This window comes from Lissotriton helveticus, chromosome 1_1, assembly GCF_964261635.1.
Source record: "Lissotriton helveticus chromosome 1_1, aLisHel1.1, whole genome shotgun sequence".
Taxonomy (NCBI): Eukaryota; Metazoa; Chordata; class Amphibia; order Caudata; family Salamandridae; genus Lissotriton; species Lissotriton helveticus.
The window spans coordinates 910,837,081-910,861,343 of NC_136057.1; positions in this window are offsets into that span (position 1 = coordinate 910,837,081).

The window sequence follows — 24,263 nt, forward strand, 5'->3', positions numbered from 1 at the left end:
GGCTGAATCTCTCTCCCCGTGCTTAACATGACAAAGTTTCTAACCAATGGTTTTACCAATTCCTCTTCTTCCCTTTGGGCCTTCAACCTGTTTAAAAATAAGGATTTTACTGTCTTTATTGCGATTTTACTTAAGGCCCTAGGGTTTGTAAATAAATCCGGGCTACCCATTGTGTCCATTTGAGTTTTAATATAACGGATCCATGGTATAGCCAAGTCCTTATCTAAGTTCAAACAATCCTGGATAATTAATTGATTTAAATTCGGGGCTTGCTGTGCCCAAATTCTTAACCACCCTAATATCTGTGCTACAGCAATCTGATCAGAAATATAACCAGCCCCCAGGTCTTCATGCACATTAAAAGTTGCTGTAGATTGTGGTAGCGACAATACTTTTCTGAAAAAGACATTTTCTGCCATTTGGATCTCACTTGAATCAGTGTAACCCCACACCTCACTCCCATATAACACCATGGGCAAACATTTGGCGTTATAGATTTTCATAAATGCCGGTAATAGCTTACACCCTAAACGTTTTGCAAAGCCCAGCATGGCCCCTGTGGCCCTCACTAATGTGTTTTTTTTCAGTGCGCGTTGCATTACCCAAGATCTTCTGTCGTCAAATACAATACCCAAGTAAGGGAAGGTAGGTACTTTAATGAGCGCCTGCCCTTTGCAGAAAAAAGGTGCCCTTTTCGCCCATCCACCACCTAGCGACGTGACATGTGATTTTTTTAAATTAGTTTTCAGATCCAAAGAGTCCATAAAATTAGTAAAACAATCTAAAAGTAATTGTAATCCTCTTGCCGTCCTAGCGACTAGCACAGTATCGTCTGCTTATAGTAATGCAGGAATCTTTTTTTGGCCAACTCTCGGGATGTCCTTACATGATGAAATTAGGGCATCTCCCAATTTATTTATATAGAGTGTAAATAATAGAGGTGCAAGGATACACCCTTGCCTAACCGCTCGCTTTACAGGCCAAGAATCCGTCAGGCTCCCATTTTCACTATAGCGGACTGCTGCACTAGTGTCGTTATGGATGACGGCTAAAAAGGATATCAGTACCGGGTCCAGACCCATGTGAAACAGGGAAGTCCACAATTTCTGACGATTTACAAGGTCGAAAGCAGTGGACAAATCCATAAAAGCTAGATGGATGTCCCCCTGCTTAGCGACTGTGTACTTCCCTATGACAAAATGTAAATTGAGGCATTGGCCAGCAGTACCTCTTCCCTTCCTAAACCCGTACTGCAGGTCTGAAATAACTGCATTCTCTTCCAACCAGTCTGTCAGCCGCACCAAGGCAGCTTTTCCCATTATCTTAGCAGCCGAGTCCAGGAGAGAGATCGGACGATAACACGCCGGATCCTCTCTTGCACCCTTCTTGAATATTGGGACGCTGGGGGACCCACTATAGTAACTGCATTAAAAACAGAAGTTAAAATCTTTGCCCAATAATGGGGATCTGCTCTATACAGGTCTGCCGGGACCCCGTCCGGACCAGGGGCTTTTCCATGTGCTGTGGTCTCAATAGCCTCCAAGACTTCTTCTCTAGTGAAATTGATCTTTCCTGCCTGTGCGAAGTCACCTTGAATCACAAAAGATGAATTATTTATTTCCGCATAAAGACCACTATAGTGCTCCACCCACTTTTCTGGTGGGATGAGACAGTCCTGATTTGTATTTTCTGTCTCATTAAACAAGTGACTATTAATCACATTCCAAAATTGAGTGCTACTTTTCAGAACACTCACTTTGGTCAGTTCCTCCCAAGCCATGTCCTTGAGCTCAATTTTCCTCCACTTAATAGCTTTTTTATAGGCCCTTCTAAAGAGATTGTTAGTCATTGCATACGATTATAAATCGATTTGGACAGGAATATAACTGAAGAATAGATGGAGGACAGGTGTAGAAGTGAAGATAATAGTTATCTTAAATGATTGGCAAATAAAAGGTTTTAAATGACTGCAACTCAAGGCTTTTAATAGGAAAATTTTGCTGGAAAATGCTCCCTTTTTCCTCAGACTTTTCTTGGGGTGGGTGAGCCTCCATCATATGTGGTAAGGGGGTACCTTTCATGCAACACGATGAAAGAATTGGAATATTTCATTAACGTTTCGTCAGAAAGTACGTGAACATTGTGCTGTAAGATACACTTCATTTTCTAAAACATTTCTCAAAGGGAGAAACAATTTTGGGGAAGTCCGACTTGCACGCTTACCATTTGTGTCTAGTATTAATGCCCCACACTTTCAGACCTCTCCAGCTACCACGCCTGTCAAGGAGACATGTTGTTTTATTTCATTTAAGGTTAGTGGAGCGCTCCATCACCAAATACGTATCCTAGAACTTTATTTTAACTCTGATTAAACAGTCCAGGGAAACACGTGGATATCCATTCAACATAATGCTTAAAGAATAGAACTATGTAAAATAATCACGATTCCTTAGAGTGGGAACATCACCTCGGAAAGTCATTGTGGGTTGAGTGCAAATATACTTTAGGATGGGAAACATGTTAGTTTAGGAGGAGATATAAGAGATGCATCTTGAGATGCTTACTCAAGGCAAACTGGGCTACATTCTGAGTGCCTGGTTCTGCCTAGGACATTTTGTGTTAATGGCTGCTTTTCCATGGACTTTGTGGTCATGAAACCTGAATGGTAACAGTATTCACTCTCTTTTTGGTAACAGACACACGGTAATGGCGAGCCTGCTGCAAGTCTTGTATAATTGAATATGTTCTTATTTGGAACTGCTTTATGATGAGGCTTTCCAAAACGGTTGTTTTTTTCTGCCCATATGCTGCCATGCAGAATGACACAAATGCATGTAACACAGCAACTCCTTGACGATAGGTGGATCAATGCTCTATATTTTCTTTGACAAAGCCTGATCTGCACTACCATAGTCCGAAGAATACCCCTCAAACTCTGGCTGTTCATATTACTTCCTAAGCGCCATGACTCTAAGCCAATTCCTAACAAGTATTGTATGTAACCCTCTGCGGAATCACAGGCATCCTCTGGCCCTAAAAACACTGCATACAGAAGGTTATTGTAAACTGGGAGTATTCGAGCTATGGTGGAAGGGCCGTTTAACTTCATTAGAAACATGTACATGTTATGTGCAGAAGTTGCAAATATGCTAAAAGGCAAGAAAATTTGTTTACATAATACATGGTCACTTTGCGACACGGGCACAGTTCTAGCCAAAACTAATACAACTACTGCTAGAAAGCAGAAAATGGTGAAATAGGTCATTAGTTGTGCGAATTGAAAAAGGCCTGACGTACCTGCATGCTCTGGATCATGGAGTAGATATTTTGCCAGTCCACGTTGCCTACATTTTGGATGCGCAAAATGGAATTGTATTGTAACCATATCTCTTCCTTAGGTCTGGATTTTGATAGCCCAGCTGTCAAACACCCCTATTGCTAATAATTTACATAGAGTAGCTTTGGGCCATTTGCCTCCAACTACTGGCTTTGTTTGATTAACCTATTTCAGCTCCTAGGTTCAGACTTTGCCAATCATGTCTTGGCTCATCACAGTTGGTGGAGTATCTACCTTCCACCTATTTCTTTTGGCTGTTTGAGTGTATCCTTCCACCTTCACTCAAGTGCTTGTATTGAACAGCTCCTTGGGCTACAACAACTCTGTCCGCTTCTGCTGGCTCCTTCGTGTGTGTTTCACTGTAATGTACTAATACTGTATGCTTTAGGACAGTAAACCTAGACCTATGGATTTGTCAGTGGTCGTTTTTAAATTGTTTTTTGTTCTACACTTTGAAGTATGGATTTTGTAAAGGTGCTCAGATTTTAAAGATGATAAATAAGCTGCTGTTACTACAGAATGTTACATGTGAAATAAAAAATCATGAGTTACATATACTTATTTTATTATGTAAAATTCGTTTTCCATGACTGAAAATGCTCAGAAAATATTCGGGAAAAATTGCTGGAATAAAGGACTTTGTTTTGCTCGTATTCTCTTATGTGTCTTAACCTTGTGCCCAGAAATAACCGATCAACTGTGAACGCCACATGAAGGCTGCAATATCAGAAGGCAGGAGTAGAAATAAAGGCTAGGTATTCTATAAAAGCATAGATAGAATAGATTTACAAAGATGCATCAAACCAGCCGTGTTTAACGTGCTGGTGTTTCTGCAACTTGTCATTGGGCCGTTTTGTATCATCAAGGTCATCAAGATTAAAGCAGATTTACTTTAATCCTCGTGAACATTAGAAGTTCTTGACACAACCACAACACCATCAGACTGGGGACAAAGAGGTGTAAAAATGAAAAACAAGGCAAAAGCCTTTATCTAGCTTTGCACCCAGGATCTGGAATAACATCGCCTTGTCCATGAGGACCATCCCAAACCTGCTCAAGTTCAGGAAAGAGCTGAAGACCACCTCTTTCAAGAACACTACATCAGATTACAATGCATTTACCATCCACAACCCAGCTTCCTCTCCTACTACTCATTGACTTTATGCTAGTCTTTGACCATGAGCAGCGCTTTGCCACCTTTTGGATGCGTTTGTGCTGTAGAAAACCCATACACGTGCCTACATACACCCCTTTCATTTGAATTTTTTGAGGGGAGATTTAATAAAAGTTTATATTGTAAAAGAGAACATCTCGAAATACGGGCTCTTTTTAATACCACAAAAGCTCCACTGGCCAAAAAGCAACATAGCGACAGATAGCTAAGGTTTTCTGCTGTGTGAGCATTTATCCATGAACACAATCCACCTATTTCAGACTTATTTTTCTCTTAAATTAATAGTTTTCATATTTTCTTCCAAGACAAACTTCTTTTGAAGTGTTTCTTTAGTGACTGACACCTCTTTCGACACGCATGTGTCATGATGTGAAATAATCTTGTAATGGTGGACACACACTGTTTGGTGTGCCTTCCAGATTCTTATACTCTTGAGGACCATGACACATGCAATGAGTCTCCTTTTGCTGGTTGATATTCCGAGTCGGTTAAGCTAAGGATTAGCTAGCCTTTATGAGGGAACTCTTCATCAATTTGGTCCCCTTCCACGGTAGGGCCATGATGGTTTCTATACCATTGTTGTGTTTGCGGTTTCTATACCTCAGCACATGGTGCAATCCATTAGGACGCTGCATGGGTGACGTCAAGAAACATGGCACACAATCACAGGCTGCTGCCAAGAGCTCCAATATTTTCCGTTAACTACGAGTAATAATTTCAGCCTTCCATTTGAAAATTGGCCAATGTGTGTTCTCAGCTTCATGGAGTTGATGCCGTGTTTCTTGCAATTTATTTATTTATTTATTTTAAAGGTTTTATATAGCGCTGGCTAGACCTGGAGGTATCAGAGCGCTTTACAGGAGCAAGAGCAAGGCAAATGTCAATGGAACAAAGGATACATGTACAATACAAACAAGGAACATGAGAATATCCAACATCAAATCAGGAGAAATGCACAAAAATTACAGAAATATAGTTAGAACATAAAATACATGGGAGACCATGGAGAACAATGCAGGTGTAAAAACGAAAGGCCAGCAGATTAGCAGAGAGATTACCTGAAATAGGTGTCACAAGATTTCAGTTTCTGAAAGGATCAGTGTCCCCCATTAGTAACCAGATAGGAAAGTGGCCTACATTTTCAGATCAGGGCACTTATAAAGACATGCTGCATGTGTATTTTGCAAGGTACGGGTGACTGCATGTATTTGTGTTTGCTGTGGGCAATGTTTGTGGTGATCTCAGGGAAATCAACAGAAAACCTTGCCCACCTGGCCATCATACAGGCCCACAAACTGCTAAAAAAAAAAGGCGTCTGAACAGCCCATAGGGCACTAGCTGATTGCCCTAAGGCCAGTCTGACCGTGGCTGAAATAATTGGTTTGCCAACCACAGACTAGGTTCTTTACCAATAAAAGTTTCAAGTACACTTTGACAAACTCAGTCATTCAAGTGCAACTCATCCACTACTTACGACAGTCCTAGGCACACCTGATATCCTAATACTCAAATGGCGTCAATTTCAGGCAACCTCCCATTGGCTGCCCAAACAGGTGTTCTCATGCTAAGCTTTCTGGTCTTGTATGTTTTCATAGTCTCGAACATCAAGCTACAAATGAAACTAAACCCTTGCAAGATTGTCTCATGGATTAAAGCTGTCAGAATAGGTGAGTGGGATGACAAATGGATTGTCCTTCAGAAAATCAAGTTGAGAATGGATACCATTCTGGGCCTTCCTAGTTCGATAGGCAAACATTTTGTATTCTTGGCTTGAAAGCTAGCTGGACAACTCACATTGGTGGTCTGAAAGTATGAGCAAATTGATTCACTGGGAAACAGTTGTTCCATGTACGCTTGCTTGAGCTGAGAGTGGTCCACCTTGCTCGGAATTCCTCCTGTGCTTCATACATTGAGGTCATTCTGCTCCAGACAGACTATGCCACATTACTTTATTGAAGTAGGTCCTGGGAGGGGGAGGAGGGCGAGCTGTAGAAGGGCGAGAGGAACACACAGGAAGAACCAGAAGACTCGGGGACCAGGCAAGGAGTGGGGGGAGGCTCAATCTCAGCCCAAACGAGGTCTTGTCCCAAAGCTGTATCGACTTAACTGGCCGTAGTTCAGTCTGACTCAGATAAAACCAAACTTTTGCTACAATCTAGCGCTCCAACAACTTTGCAGTTCTGTCCCTGATCAAAGTCAACTAGCCTTTGAAGGTGGCAGTGATGATGATGGGGATTGTTTTCCCCAACACTATGATAACAATCTGTACATGGAGTTGCAGGAGGCCACTAGTTTGGGCACCTCCCCGGACAATGGATTGTGACCCTCCCGATCCATCAAGGGAAGAGAGTGCTTCCTTTGTGGCTGTGATGAGAGGGGCAGTGGAATTGTTAGACTTGCATCTGCCAACTAAGGTAGTCAAAACTAATGTGTTAAATTAGGTTTTGCTACCTGAACAGACTACCACTAAGCCTCTACTACCATTTACAAACACCATAAGAGGCACCTGGTCAAACCCTTGTTCCTGCCCATTGGTGAACAGACTGGATGCCAGTCGCGATAGGCTGGTACCATGTAACCCTAACTTCCTCTGACACGGTGCCCAGAAAGTCTGGTGGTTCAGGCTTCCACCAGCAGGATGAACCTCACTTCATCCCCTATGACTCCTCCATACAGAGAGTCAAACAGATGCAAAGCATTTAATAATCTTTACCTCTGCCAGCCTAGCATTCTTATCAGCCAATGATAGCTGTTTGCTTGGGAGAAATTCCCATGCTTTATAGGAGATGGATGACATGATCTTGCTGGCAGTTGCTGAAGTATTTCAGACCAACCTGGCCCAAACCATCCAAGATGGTCATGATGCAGCCAGATATAGATCTGGACAGGACACTACCAACTGTTTGGGAAGGGCAGTTTGTACTCGCGTAATGGTGCAGCATCACACATGGATGAGATCCAGGAGCTTCTCTTATGTGCAGGCCTTTTTGATGAAAATTCCATTTGGTGGATCTCGCCTGTTTGGCAAGAAGGCTGATTCAGTGTTGGAGCACTTCAAAAAAAGCTGGTTCTCCCCGCACTCCATAAAGCTTTCCACTCCAGTAAGACAGCACCCTCAGCAATTTCACTCCTTTCGATGCCACTCCTGTAGTTTTCCGTATCGGCAATGCCAAGGCAAACTCTCCACAACAGGCAATCTAGCTCTTTCGGGGTTGGGATAAAGCGGATAGCATCCAGGGGCAACAAAGTTCCTAAGCCCTCCACACCTGCAGTTTCAGCCTCAAAGCTGCTTTAGTTTGACTTTAGTGGCAAACAACAACCCTGTGGGCGGTTAGATCCTCCAAGTGTGCCAAAATATAACATCTGACAAAAAGTGCAGGTTTTGGTGGGCAAAGGAGCCATAGTGAGGGGTTCAGTCCTCGAAATAGGGACTGGCTATTACTCTTGCTATTTCCTTGTGCCAAAGAAGGACGAAGGCCATCATTCTATTTTAGATCTCCACCCTCGGAATGCCTTATTTTGGGAAAACAAATTCAAGATGCTCAGGATCACCCAGGTTCTGTCTGCAATGGATAATGGATTGAGGCACCTGGATGGTGCTTTTGGACCTGCAGTATGCCTACTTTCATCCAAGGATGCTACATGCGGTTTTAAGTGGCCTAGGACAATTTTCATTGCTCCCCTTCGGCATCCCCAGTACCCCGCTGGTGTTCACAAAAGTGATAGCAGTGTTGGCAGCATAGCTTTGGAGGTCAGGAATACCAGTGTTCCTCTAACTCGACGACTGGCTGTTGAAGGCAGGCTGCCACAGTGAGTCGTAGACCACCTCCAGATAAAGGCAAACCTCTTGACATGGGTTGGGGTTCACTGCCAACGTGCCGAAGACACGCCTAACTCCCTCGCAGAGGCTCTTTCATTATGAGCATCCTCGATACAAATCGCTTTCAGTGCTTCCCTCCATCACAATGAGTCCAGAAGAATTATTCTATGATCCTAATGTTTCAGCCTTGGTCCTGGATCTCTGCGAGAGTGACTCTAAAACTTCTGGACCTCTTAGCCTCCTGCATTCTGCTTGCCGACCATACCAGGTGGCATATGCGTGCACTGGAGTGGAATTTTAAGTCTCGGTGGGCCCAGCACCTGGGAAACCTGTCTGGTTCTATCATCACCTCGAGCTGGTGATGGATGCGTCACTACTGGATTGGGGAAGCCATCTAGGGTAGGTGGAAATCAGAAAACTGGCCTCCAGCAGAAACCTAGATCCATCTAAGTCTTGCGGGCCATGTGTCTGGCATTGAAGGCCTTTATGCCATCTATCAAAGTGACAAATGCAAAAACAACAGGATGGACAGAATGCAGAACAATGTCATACATTCACCCCAGTACAGAGATCTGGGCCTAGATCCATCGTTTTTTTGCTCACCATACTATTTCAGTTTGAACCCAGACATATGCAAATCAGTCTTGACCCTGTGCCCCATGGGAACAGTTCATCCCGAACTGCCAAGCCAGGTCCTCCCTGGACTGGAAACAAGCATCCAAGGACCGGTTTCGGGCTTTCAGCCCTCGTAAGCCTGGATAGCTTGATTCCAGTGGCATGGAGAGCACGGGACTCACGTCTGAGCATACCCGTCCCACTCGGGGTGACAAATAAACTGGGGTGGCTTGGTGAGCAAATTAACGATGGATTAAACCCAGATCTGTGACTGGGGGTGAAAGTTTTGCCATTGTGCAACATTCCGTCCATCATCTTGTGTGTTTATCAAAGTGAGGCACACAAACAAGTGATGGATGGAATGCTTGAATTAATCTCAGCCACTGGTAATTACTCGGGCCGCATCCCAATCCATCATTATTTCTGACATAATGTTACCTCTGTTTCGACCTAGCTATATGCAATTTAGTCTTCACCCTGCTCCAATCAAAACAGTCCAGCCCGAACTGACAAGCCAGGTGCTTCCTGAACCGGAAAACAAACAACCCAGAACTGGTTTTGCCCTCGTTATATGCTCATCAGCTGGGTAATTATTTAAGGGGGGTGAGTACCCAACTCAGATAACAATTGTCTGGGGGCACTAAAGTTACTAAATAAATCTGAGCTCAACCCCTGGTATCTATGGCCCAGAGCAGACAGGATTAACTTAGAGCAATATGTAAATTATTTATGTACTACTATAACAGTAATAAAGTTGAAATACAAAACAGTAAAACATTACAATATGAATTAGAAAAATAGAGTCAACTGTAATAAACAAAATGACAAAAATCCTCTCAGAGGACCTGGAGAAATGAATTGATAAAGTTTTATGGGAAAATAGAGACAAGAAGCATAAAGTGGCAATGATAGTCAGTGGTCGAAGTAGAAGAGGATCCAGGTGCAATTTGACGCTGACCACGATGAGCGTGGATCAGATACACCAACCAGGTTCATCCTGAGCAAAAGATTTTGCCTTCTTACTTCAGTCCTTTAAGTCCCAAACCACCACAGGAGTAGAGTTCTAAAGCACCCTTCCACCTGACCCTTTCCCCCCTAAAGCATCAGGGGAGGCACTTAGAGGCACACAGGGTGGCAGACAGAGGCTAACAGGAGGTTCTAGACCCTGTCCAGTTACCACTGGTCAACTGGGGGAGTCAGTTTCAGTAAAAGGCCCCTTAAAGTGTGTTGTGTCCCTGTAGTTTTAAGAGGCGGTCAGCCTTAAGACCCTTGGAGCCCACATCTTTGTCCTGGGTACAAGAGAGAGCAGGTTCAATCCTCCAGGGCTCTTCTCAGGTTGTAGACAGCATGTTCAGTCCTCTTCTGATCCTCCTCAAGTCCATACATGTTCTGAAATATGGCCTGGAAGTGTCACATTTATGCCTGGCACAAACTAGTAATGGGTGGGAATGACCCCTGGGAATGCCCTAACCAATGGATGGCTAAAGTCTTCGGTCACACTAAGCTTGGGCTTTAAGGGGTGGGTGGGTGGGGGAATGTACTATGGTAATCCTAGTGTCCCCCCACATCTAACACTAAAATTCAGTTTTAGGCGATCATTGTACCTTCAACAAACTCAGAGACAGACGTCTGGTCGGACAAATCTAAGCTTTCAGCGACTAGACATTGGTAATGGATAAATTGTTTTGCCATTTTCTTTCTCTCATTTGAAGTACGTCCCCAATGCCACATGAAAAGGGGCTATTATAAGTGTAGCATGTAAATATTGCCTTGAAACTAAATTATTTGTACATAGAAAGATGAAGCATGAACTGAGTTCCTTTTCCAATTGTAACTTAAATAATGTGATCTATGCTATTTGATGCCCGTGCCCCAAAATCTATATTGGTCAACACAGAAAGTGAAAACTCAGATACTTCAACATGGCAGAATGATTAACTGCGAAACACCGGGAGAACCTCCAGTGGACCATTTTGGACAACATGGCAACACAATAAAGGACACCAAATGGCAGGTGGTGGATTCTCAAGGTGGAAATTCTAATTACCAAACTATTGGAACTTGAATGCAGATGGATTCAACGAGTATAATCCTTATGTTAAGGATTAAATACTCAAGATGAATGAGGTAAGTGCATCACTCACACAATGGGTTCAAATGCCCTCCAGTACAGCATGAATTATATCACACATTTATGCACAGACAGGCACTGGCCACATTGTTAAGACTGTTTTTAATGAATATTGTATGAATAGCGAGCGTTTGAATTTGCCATCATTTTTAGGGCTCGCCTATTATATCCCGCAGGGATTAATAGGCGAGACTATAGGGGCTAAACTAAGAGCTAAACTAAGCTCTCAAAAAGCGGATTTCCAGAAGTGCATGTGGTCTTCTCGTGAACGCGCTTCTATCCGCCTGCCTGCCTGCCTCGCATCACCACATCAAAGCCAGCCATCTGTTGCTTCCCCAGCGTGGTGCCGCCAGCAGCTTCACTTGAAAGGGATCCGCTCCGCCCCTGCTGCATCAAAGGCTTTTTTACATTTACGCAATGGCGACAGCTTGTTTTTAATGCCTTCTGTCCCTTCCCTGTGTTTTTCTGTGATTGCTTGAGCTTTTTTTTTTACCACAGACGGGGCACTTATGTGGCTGCTAGTGCGTCCCATTTATATTTACAAAAAATACTCATGCAGGGTCGAACTTTAATTTTAAATATGGTGGCAGCAACTCTTGTTTAGCTAGACCTTGTAGCCTAGGTACATACTTGCGGGAATCACAAACGAATCTCTAAATACAATGTATACTTTGTTGAGGTCTCCGTTGCCCTATAAGAAGATTTCATGAATTCATCCTTCATTCATGCACATACTATTGGCCTAAAAGCCTGCATTAGCTGAAGGTGAGTTGGCTGCACCCCCTTCCCCCACTCTCCAGCGTGTACCAAATGTAACACAATTGATGCCCACATAGAATGGATTATCGACACTGTCTGCACTTTAAATAACCCCACTTCCGTCTTTTTTGTCACATACAGTTACTGCCCAGTGTCTGTGGCAGGCCGTAAGAATTCTTAAGCTTATTTTTCCAAAACCACTCCTACTGAAAAGACGTTTCCATGCGTTTTCCTGAAATTAAAGGTTTTTTGTTTATTTCTGAGTTACTCAACACCACCGCTCAACTCCACACCACCGCTCAACTCCACATCACCGCTCAACTCCACATCACCGCTCAACTCCACATCACCGCTCAAATACCCATCACCGCTCAACTCCACATCACCGCTCAACTCCACATCACCGCTCAACTCCACATCACCGCTCAAATACCCATCACCGCTCAACTCCACATCACCGCTCAACTCCACATCACCACTCAACTCCACATCACCGCTCAACTCCACACCACCGCTCAACTCCACACCACCGCTCAACTCCACACCACCGCTCAACTCCACACCACCGCTCAAATACCCATCACCGCTCAACTCCACATCACTGCTCAACTCCACATCACCGCTCAACTCCACATCACCGCTCAACTCCACATCACCGCTCAACTCCACACCACCGCTCAACTCCACACCACCGCTCAACTCGACACCACCGCTCAACTCCCCACCACCGCTCAACTCCCAACCACCGCTCAACTCCCCACCACCGCTCAACTCCCCACCACCGCTCAACTCCCCACCACCGCTCAACTCCACATCACCGCTCAACTCCACATCACCGCTCAACTCCACATCACCGCTCAACTCCACATCACCGCTCAAATACCCATCACCGCTCAACTCAGCATCACCGCTCAACTCCACACCACCGCTCAACTCCACACCACCGCTCAACTCCCCACCACCGCTCAACTCCCCACCACCGCTCAACTCCCCACCACCGCTCAACTCCACATCACCGCTCAACTCCACATCACCGCTCAACTCCACATCACCGCTCAACTCCACATCACCGCTCAAATACCCATCACCGCTCAACTCAGCATCACCGCTCAACTCCCCATCACCGCTCAACTCCACATCACCGCTCAACTCCACACCACCGCTCAACTCCACACCACCGCTCAACTCCACACCACCGCTCAACTCCACACCACCGCTCAACTCCACACCACCGCTCAACTCCACATCACCGCTCAACTCCACATCACCGCTCAACTCCACATCACCGCTCAACTCCACACCACCGCTCAACTCCACACCACCGCTGAACTCCACATCACCGCTCCACATCAAAGCCATCTACGCGCGTCCACATCAAAGCCATCAGCCTCCCTCCCACCCCATATGCCTGCTCCCCCCGTTCCCTCCCACTCGCTTGCATCCCGCCCCCCCCACCAGGCTCTTGAAGTGCGACGCTTCATCTGCCGAGAACTTCACACTTCAAAGGAATGCTCTCCCCCACCCCCCTCTGCGCAATGCCACTCCGAAGACTTTTTTTTATTTTACACCCCATATGCTCGAGCCTTGGCATCAGACTTCAAAGGGATTCCCCCCAGCCCCCTGTCACCAGCGCTTCCGCCAAAGATGTGGCTTGTGACTGTATGCAGGTTGGCTGCGGAGTCTAAGCATGCTTGCTGCCTCTTTTCGAACTGCTGTAAGGTCTGCATTTGATTAAGAAAAGTGGAGGCAACTTCATCGTGCCTTTGACCGTTTGTGCTATTTCACCGTGAGGAACCCGTAACTCCACATCACCGCTCAACTCGACATCACCGCTCAACTCGACATCACCGCTCAACTCCACACCACCGCTCAACTCCACACCACCGCTCAAGTCCACACCACCGCTCAACTCCACACCACCGCTCAACTCCACATCACCGCTCAACTCCACATCACACTCTAAACAATACCACTCAGTGCCACATAATTACACGCCACACAATTACACTCTACTGAATACAACATACACTCCCCACACAATACCACTCAGTGCCACATAATTATATGCTTCATAATTACACTGCGCTCAACGCAACATACACTCCAAATACCTCTCAGTGCCACATAATTACACTGCACTCAATGCAAAAAAGACTCAAAATACCACTCAGTGCCACATAATTACACGCCACATAATTACACTGCACTCAATGCAACATACACTCCAAATACCACTCAGTGCCACATAGTTACACGCCACATAATTACACTTCACTCAATGCAACATACACTCCAAATACCACTCAGTAACACATAATTACACGCCACATAATTACACTGCACTCAATGCAACACACACTCCACACAATACCACTCAGTGCCACATAATTATATGCTACATAATTACACTGCACTCAATGCAACATACACTCCAAACAAACACTCTAAACAATACCACTCAGTGCCACATAATTACATGCAACACAATTACACTCTACTGAATACAACATACACTCCACACAATACCACTCAGTGCCACATAATTATATGCTACATAATTGCACTGCGCTCAATGCAACATACACTCCACATACCACTCAGTGCCACATAATTACACACCACATAATTACACTGCACTCAATCAAACATACACTCCAAATACCACTCAGTGCCACATTGTTACTCCACATAATTACTCTGCACACAATGCAACATACATTCCAAATACCACTTAGTGCCACATAATTACACGCCACATATTTACACTGCACTCAATGCAACATACACTCCAAATACCACTCAGTGCCACATAATTACACGCCACATAATTACACTGCCCTCAATGCAACATACACTCCAAATCCCACTCAGTGCCACATATTTACACAGCACTCAATGCAACATACACTCCAAATACCACTCAGTGCCACATAATTGCACGCCACATAATTACACTGCACTCAATGCCACATACACTCCAAATTCCACTCAGTGCCACATAATTACACGGCAATAAATACAACATACATTCCAAATGCCGCTCAGTGCCACATAATTGCACGCCACATAATTACACTGCACTCAATGCAACATGCACTCCAAATACCACTCAGTGCCACATAATTACACAGCACTCAATGCAACATACAATCCAAATACCACTCAGTGCCACATAATTACATGCCACATACACTCCAAATACCACTCAGTGCCACATAGTTATATGCAACATACACTCCAAATACTACTCAGTGCCACATAATTACACATCACATAATTACACTCTACTGAATGCAACACACTCCACACAATACCACTCAGTGCCACATAATTATATGCTACATAATTACACTGCACTCAATGCAACATACACTCCAAACAATACCACTCCGTGCCACATAATTACACGCCACACAATTACACTCTACTGAGTACAACATAACCTCCCCATAATACCACTCAGTGCCACAGAATTATATGCAACATACTTCCACTGCACTCAATGCAACAGACACTCCAAATACCACTCAGTGCCAGATAATTACACACCACATAATTACACTGTACTCAATGCAACATACACTCCAAATACCACTCAGTGCCACATATTTACACGCCACAAAACTACACTCTACTGAATACAATATACACTCCCCATATTACCACTCAGTGCCATATAATTACATGCCACATAATTACACTCTTCTCAATGCAACGTAAATACACTCCACATAATACCACTCAGTGCCAAAAAATTACACACCTCATACTTACACTCTACTCAATGCAACATAAATACACTTTATCTATCTGTCTATCTATCTATCACCCTTCTATCTGTCTATCTCTCATCACCCTCACTCTATCTATCTATCTATCGCCCTCACTCTATCTATCTATCGCTCTCACTCTATCTATCGCCCTCACTCTGTCTATCTATCTATCGCACTCACTCTATCGCATCACCACAGCATCACTCAGCACCACCAGAGCATCACTCAGGGGCACCACAACATCACTATGCGCTACCACAGCATCACTGAAAGCCACAGCATCACTCGTCACCACCACAACATCACTCCGCACCACCACAGCATCACTCCGCGCCACCACAGCATCAATCTGTGCAACCATTCAACAACACCTGGTTCAAATATGTTCTCTCAATGTTTCAAGCTTCATTACAAATGTCACAAAAAGATGTTAATAGTTCACTTCTGTTCTTGGATTTTCGTCACAATAAACTACAATGAACATAATCTTCACAAAAGTTACTTACAAAACCTATTGCCATTATAAATTATAATAACTTTTTTTAAGTATTAATTATTTAAAAAAATAAAAGCCATTTTTATTTGTAATATCAATACATCTAAGTCACGTAAATACAACACATATTGCATTACAAATGCTATAGGTGTCACATTTGCAAAAGTTAAAACTATTGGAATTGTAAATGACAAAGCTAATAATTTCGCTATTTTCCAAACCAACACATAAATTAAAAAATGTGTCATTTACAATACCAATAGCTCAAACTTTCCTAATGCGAGACCTATTGCATTGCAAATGCTTGTTTTTGTTTCCATTCCTCTGCAGTATATTTCAAGCTCTCAATTAAGCATGGGCGTAAAATCCGCTCCGATCGCGGATTTTTCGGATTTTCGGCAAATTCGCAATCCGCGAACTCTTGCGAATTTGTCGAAAATCTGTGAATCCGCTCGCGGCGGATTTTTTGCTTGGTTGCGGCGCGCGGCGTGGTGCACGGCGTTCACTTTCCGTCATTTAGCGTTTGCCGAGTTGTTTTTCTTTGCGAGTGCCGCGCCATTTTGGATCTTGCTGCGTGATCCCGCGGGAGTTTGGCGCCCGCGAATACGTAATCGCGGCTTGCCACCTTGCACAGCACACCTCGCGAGAGTTCGCAATTGCGAACACGTAGTTGCGGCGGAAAGGAACAATCTCGCACTCGCGAAATAGAGCTTTTGCAATTCTGCACAAGAAAATCACCAGCAACCAGGATAAACCTTCAGAAAATTATGATTTTTATCAGAATCACTCCTCAGGTTGACATTTGCATGGCCTTTTTTTTGCAAGGAGTCCATTTTTGGGGGGGGGAGGAAGGAAGTGCCCCACAGTCTCCAACTTCCTGTTCCTGTCCAGCAGGCTCCTCCCAGTGCTTTGTCCATCTCCTGGTCACTTTCATTTGGATCTGGAGCTGGAAGGATTACTTTTTGTGGGTGCTGCTGGATATTTGGATTTGAGGCCTTTTTGACTGTCTTTGGATCACTTTTGGATTAGAAATCAACTTTCACAAGTAAGTTTGTTTGGGGCGTTACAGTTGCTGCAAGTACAATTTTGGAACTTTTTCAGAACATTAAATAAATTATATTGTGGGTAGCCACAGTATCCAGTAGGACCAGGGTTGGTTAGGGGTGCATGATACAACTGTTTTGTTGAATTTAAACACCATTGAGGCCATGGATGGGCTGGGATTGTGCTGATTTTTGTCGTTTTTTTGGGCCTGCTGGTGTGGCCCTTTGCCCAGGGGTGGTGAGTGTTGCATGGGCCTAGTCTTTCTGTGGGGTGTCTTCTTGAATTTAAACATAATTGAGGCCATGGATGGGCTGGGATTGTGCTTATTTTATTGTTTTTTGTCGTTTTTTTGGGGCTGCTGGTGGGGCCCTTTGCCCAGGGGTAGTGGTGCATGGACTGAGTGTGCCTGTAGTGTGGTCTCACTCTCTTTAATGTAAACATCATGGATGGCATTGGATTGTGGTGATTTCTGGCTGTTTTTCTGTTTTTTGGGGGTGTACTGTTGATGTGGACTGGCCATGTGGGTGGTGGTGGTGGCCATCTTGAGTGCTGGCTGGTACAGGCAGCAACATGTGCTTGGGGTGTAAGGGGCCATTTTGAGGAGAGGCAGTGTCTGAGGCCTGCACTTATTTTGCCTACTTTTCATCCATTATGCCCAGGGGTAGTGAGTGTTGCATGGGCCTAGTGTTTCTGAGGGGTGTCTTCTTGAATTTAAACACCATTGAGGCCATGGATGGGCTGGGATTGTGCTGATTTTATTGTTTTCTGTCGTTTTTTTGGGCCTGCTGGTGGGGCCCTTTGCCCAGGGGTGGTGGTGAGGTGAGTGTTGCATGGGCCTAGTCTTTCTGAGGGGTGTCTTCTTGAATTTAAACACCATTGAGGCCATGGATGGGCTGGGCTTGTGCTGATTTTATTGTTTTTGGTCGTTTTTTTGGGCCTGCTGGTGGGGCCCTTTGCCCAGGGGTGGTGAGTGTTGCATGGGCCTAGTCTTTCTGTGGGGTGTCTTCTTGAATTTAAACACAATTGAGGCCATGGATGGGCTGGGATTGTGCTTATTTTATTGTTTTTTGTAGTTTTTTGGGGGCTGCTGGTGGGGCCTTTTGCCGAGGGGTGGTGGTGCATGGACTGAGTGTGCCTGTGGTGTGGTCTCACTCTCTTTAATGTAAACATCATGGATGGCATTGGATTGTGGTGATTTCTGGCTGTTTTTCTGTTTTTTGGGGGTGTACTGTTGATGTGGACTGGCCATGTGGGTGGTGGTGGTGGCCATCTTGAGTGCTGGCTGGTACAGGCGGCAACATGTGCTTGGGGTGTAAGGGGCCATTTTGAGGAGAGGCAGTGTCTGAGGCCTGCACTTATTTTGCCTACTTTTCATCCATTATGCCCAGGGGTAGTGAGTGTTGCATGGGCCTAGTGTTTCTGAGGGGTGTCTTCTTGAATTTAAACACCATTGAGGCCATGGATGGGCTGGGATTGTGCTGATTTTATTGTTTTTTGTCGTTTTTTTTGGGCCTGCTGGTGGGGCCCTTTGCCCAGGGGTGGTGAGTGTTGCATGGGCCTAGTCTTTCTGTGGGGTGTCTTCTTGAATTTAAACATAATTGAGGCCATGGATGGGCTGGGATTGTGCTTATTTTATTGTTTTTTGTCGTTTTTGGGGGCTGCTGGTGTGGCCTTTTGCCCAGGGGTGGTGGTGCATGGACTGAGTGTGCCTGTGGTGTGGTCTCACTCTCTTTAATGTAAACATCATGGATGGCATTGGATTGTGGTGATTTCTGGCTGTTTTTCTGTTTTTTGGGGGTGTACTGTTGATGTGGTCTGGCCATGTGGGTGGTGGTGGTGGCCATCTTGAGTGCTGGCTGGTACAGGCAACATGTGCTTGGGGTGTAAGGGGCCATTTTGAAGAGAGGCAGTGTCTGAGGCCTGCACTTATTTTGCCTACTTTTCATCCATTATGCCCAGGGGTAGTGAGTGTTGCATGGGCCTAGTGTTTCTGAGGGGTGTCTTCTTGAATTTAAACACCATTGAGGCCATGGATGGGTTGGGATTGTGCTGATTTTATTGTTTTTTGTCGTTTTTTGGGGGCTGCTGGTGTGGCCTTTTGCCCAGGGGTGGTGGTGCATGGACTGAGTGTGCCTGTGGTGTGGTCTCACTCTCTTTAATGTAAACATCATGGATGGCATTGGATTGTGGTGATTTCTGGCTGTTTTTCTGTTTTTGGGGGTGTACTGTTGATGTGGACTGGCCATGTGGGTGGTGGTGGTGGCCATCTTGAGTGCTGGCTGGTACAGGCAACATGTGCTTGGGGTGTAAGGGGCCATTTTGAAGAGAGGCAGTGTCTGAGGCATGCACTTATTTTGCCTACTTTTCATCCATTATGCCCAGGGGTAGTGAGTGTTGCATACTTGCATGTCCCTAGTCTTTCTGGGGGGTGTCTTCAATGTAAACATCATGGATGGCATGGGATTGTGCTCATTTTTCTGTGTTTTGTCGATTTTTTGGGGTGTATAACTGAACTGATGTTCCTCTGTCTTCCATTGCTTTTAGGTGCACAAGAAGACTTAAGAGAACCACCAGTGCCAGGAAGAAGTCCTGCAGCGATGTGTGTGTGCAGCATAACGTCACGCGACGTCACGTCTGGACACAGAACCCTCTGCAACTCGTGCAACTGCTGCCTGCTGACCTGCTCTGAAGAAGATGGCCCCAAAAAAAGTAACCCGTAGCTCCTCTAGCAAGAAAGGTGCCAGTAAGGAGCAGAAGAAGCAAGTTACCAAGGACACTGGTGTGCCGCCCGCCCCTTTTTCTGGGAGTAAAAAAAAAGTATGCCTGCAGCAGCAGCGGGATCTGCTGGGGACCAAGCTGGCAGCAGCACCCCCGCTCCATTGGGCTCAGTGCCACCACTACCACCAGGCCAACTTAAGTCCAAGGCCTTGAGTGCTGCAGAGGCAGCCAGTATAGTTCTTCAATCACCATCGACCAGTGATGTTGGCTCATCGCAAGAAAGCAGCAGCAATGTCCCTCAATCAACACAGGTTGTTGTAGCTCATCTGACGAGTGTTGAACAACCACAGCCGCAACAACAATCACATGTGCAAGTACAAGCCCAAGTACATGTGGAAGGAGAGGCAGCGCAAGGAGATGCGCAAGCAGAGGTGCATGGAGGGTCACAAGTGCCCACAATAGTTGTTCCTCCCGAAGTAGGGGCACATCAGGAAATCGACAATCAAGGCGAGGTATCATTTGAGGAAGCCACTCCTCCTGATGATCCTTCATTGTCTTCCACACCCCTAGCAAGGAAGAGATCAAGGGTGGTGTCTACATCTTCTTCAAGCACACCTCCTTCTGATGATACGGATCAAACTTGGGAACCAGCACCACAGCCGTCTGAGAGTGAGGCACACCATGATCCGACAAAGGTAGTTAAGCGTAAAAGGAAGCTCGTCCAAAGTCTCAGAGTTATGGAGTGTGATGAGGCTCAACAAGAAGTGGCGGATACTGCTGCTGATGAAGACTCTGCCAACGACGACCCAGTCATCATAAAGGTCACTGCAGCCCCAGCGGGCATGCAGCAAACAGACATTTTGACCCTAGCCCGAAGAGCTGCTGAGCGTGATGATGATGATGATGTTGTCGATGAGGAGGCAGTGGAAACACCACAATCATTGGAGTTAAGTAGTACACCAACTCGTCCCGCTTCCATATTTCTTTCTGGCAAGAAGAGACCTCCATCCACCTCGACCTTAATTAGTGGCGGTGAAAGTGCACAACGTACAAAAGTTGGGCAATCCAGATCCTCCACTTCATCTGGCATTAGCTTCATGACCACCACTATCGCCGCCTCCTCCAGGTCCCACAGACACTTGAAGTCCCCAGTTTGGGACTTCTTTACTGTTTGTCAAAAAAATCCAAAGTTTGCCATTTGTACCCTTTGTAAGGTTGCAGTTAGTCGTGGTAAGCCAGGTACCAACTATGGTACCGGAGGCCAGAGAGGTCATCTTAGGAGACAGCACACTGTCAAATGGTTTGCGCACCTAGATGCGATCAAGAAAGGCCGAATTCAAGGAAACGTTGATGTTTCATCTGATGATGACGAGGAGGAAGAAGACGTGTCAAACACTTCCCTTACACCCAGTACCCCTGTCAGCAGCACACCCAATGTGAGGCACACTAAGAGTGTTGGAGCGAGTGAGACACCAACGCACAAAAGTTCACCAGCGAGCAAAATTGGGTCAACGAAGTCATTATCAGCCCGTAAATGCTTGGTCCAGGGCAACATTAGAACAATGCTTACTTCAGACGTGCCATATGAACGCAACCACCCACTGACGCGTCTGTATAACACTAAGCTGGCTAAAATGCTAGCTGTGGACCTTCTCCCTTTTTCTTTTGTAGAAGCGGTAGGTTTTCTAGAATTAGTGGCAACGCTCTGCCCTAAATGGAAGGTTCCTAGCCGGTTCTATTTTGCCAGAGTTGCGGTTCCAGCACTACATGAAGATGTGCTGGAGGCGATTGGGGCAGCTTTGCAGAAGAGTGCTGTTCACACAATACATCTGACAACAGACATGTGGACCAGTGGCGCAGGCGCTGATTACATGTCACTGCACACTGGGTCTCTTTTTCAGGTGTTAAAGCAAAGCTAAACGCAGGTGTTGACCCGGACAAAGTTTTCAAAGCTGCTCGGAAACATGCAACACTAGCCATGTTTGGCTTGGAGAAAAGTCACACAGCAGAAAACATTTTGGAAGAGTTTGACAAAAAGGTCTTGAAAATGCTATCCCCCAAAAAACGCAAGATTGGTTATGTTTCCACGGATAATGGCGCCAATGTAGTTAAGGCCATGTCGCAGGGTGGCTATTTCAGAGTGCCATGTTTGGCGCACTGTATCAACCTGGTAGTTCAAAAATTCTTGAGTGATAGAGACAGTGCAGCGTTCGCGGTAATGGCCACCTGCCGCAAAATGTGCAACCATTTCAGCCATTCTTTTAAGGCCCGGAAGCATCTGAGGAGGCTGCTACTTCAAAGTCGAATACCAGTGAAAGCACTCATCCAGGAGGTGGCAACACGTTGGAACTCAACCTTCTACATGCTTGAGCGTCTGTATGAGCAGTATACGGTACTCGATCACTATTTCTTCACAGAGGGTACATCTCAGAAGGAGGACCTGCGGATGAGTGCGGCGCAATGGGACATAGTTAAAAGCCTGACAGACATGCTTCGTCCTTTTGAGTCCTTCACGCGTGCAGTCAGCCAGGAGGACTGTAATTTGGGAAAAGCTATCCCATTGTTGTGCATGCTGGAGCACCAACTGATGGCGGTGTCTTCTGAGTTTGAAAAAGATGTACAAAAAAAAGACCATTTTATTTTGTCTGAGAAATTATTAGAGCGCCTACGTGGTGATGAACGTCTTCAAAAGATCAAGTCAGAACAGCATTACATTTGTGCTACTATTCTGGATCCACGCTACAAAAAGGCGCTGGCAGGCGAAGCATTCTTTCCTTTTGCTGATGAAGATGTTGAAAATTACAAACATTGGCTAGCCTGGTCAGCCAAGAGGTTTAAAAAAGAACGGCAGGTTATTGAAGGAGAAGGCAGTACATCAGCATCAGCATCAGCAGGCCATCCCCAGTCACAAGAATCCACTTCTGCACCTGTGGCTGGGGCACAAGTGACCTCTCAGCCGTTAAAGACACCGGCAAGTGGATCATCTGCACCACACACAACACTAACAGTGGCTGCTGTGGAGGATTGGCTACGTTTGCTTGGGTATGGTTCTCGAAAAAATGTCACAGGCACAGCAAAAAGTAAGCAAAGTGGAGGAACCGTTGATGACCTTGAGTCGATGGTGCAGGACTATCTGAATGACTCAACAGAGGTCTTTCTTAATGATGAGCCATTGCAGTATTGGCATGGCAAAAAACAATTGTGGCCACAGCTCTCCAACCTGGCTATAAACTATTTGTCTTGCCCACTCGCAAGTGTGTCTTCAGAACGTGTTTTCAGTGCTGCTGGTGGCATTGTAACTCCCAAACGGAGCCGCCTCTCGCCCAAAAATGTGGAGCGGCTGACAATGATCAAGATGAATCAGCACCTCATACCACCAGATTACAAAGTACGAGAAAGCACGCCGCATGAAGACGAGGAGGACGGCAACGTAGATGAGGGGATTTGTTCTCTGTTCGGTGGCACTGACCTCATCCTGCCTGAATTCGCAGAGTATGATGACGAAATCTTCTTCTTATTCCCTGACACCGAGGCCTGAAAATGAGACTATGAATCAATAACTTTCTTTTTCGTCCTTATTCACTTTTATTCCTGTTTGTCTCTCTTTCTTTGTTTTGCACAGTTAATTTAATTCAAACTTTAATCACCTAATCCCAAAAACAAGACCATCAGCAGAACTGTCTTCACTTGTTTGCTCATTGATTTGAAGGTGCCGCAGTCTACATTCCTCAGGTTCACAAGTTCTGAAGAACATGCTCCTCTATCCTCCTCCTCCAGACTGCGATTTCCCTCAAAGCAGAGTGCTGGATTACGCCCAATGAAGAAAGACTCAGCACTTGTGGGGGTGTTGTACTTCTTTGCGGGTGAGTTGACGGATTTGGGCCCATTGCTGTGAAGCTCTAGTAATGGACAAAAATGTTTTGGACCAAATATGAGGTGGACATTTCTTGCCGTTTTTGCTGACTTGCTTGCCTTTGGGGTGCTCTTTGGCGGGGTTCCGGGTGTTTGTGGGTGATTTTTGGTGTCTGGGAGCACTGCTGCGACAGTCTAATCTTGATTGCATTTGCTTTTCAGGAAATCCGTGGTGGAAAACAGGAGTTATGATGATTGATGATGATGACCTAGCTGCACAGCGGCGCGTTTGGACCGAAGGCCGAGAGATATTGTAAGTATGAGATTTAGCTTTTTCGCTGTTTGGGGGTGTTGTCGGGTGTTTTTTTCCGGGTGGGTTTGCGGGTCTTGCCTGGGGCATTCCTGGGAAGGTCTAATACCGGATAGAAGTGTTTTGGACAAAATCCTTAAGGAACAGCCTTTTTTTTGCTATTTCTTCTGTCATCTTGCTCAATGTTGCGTTTTGGGGGGCTTCCTGCTGTTCGTGGGTGGGTTGCGGCCGGGG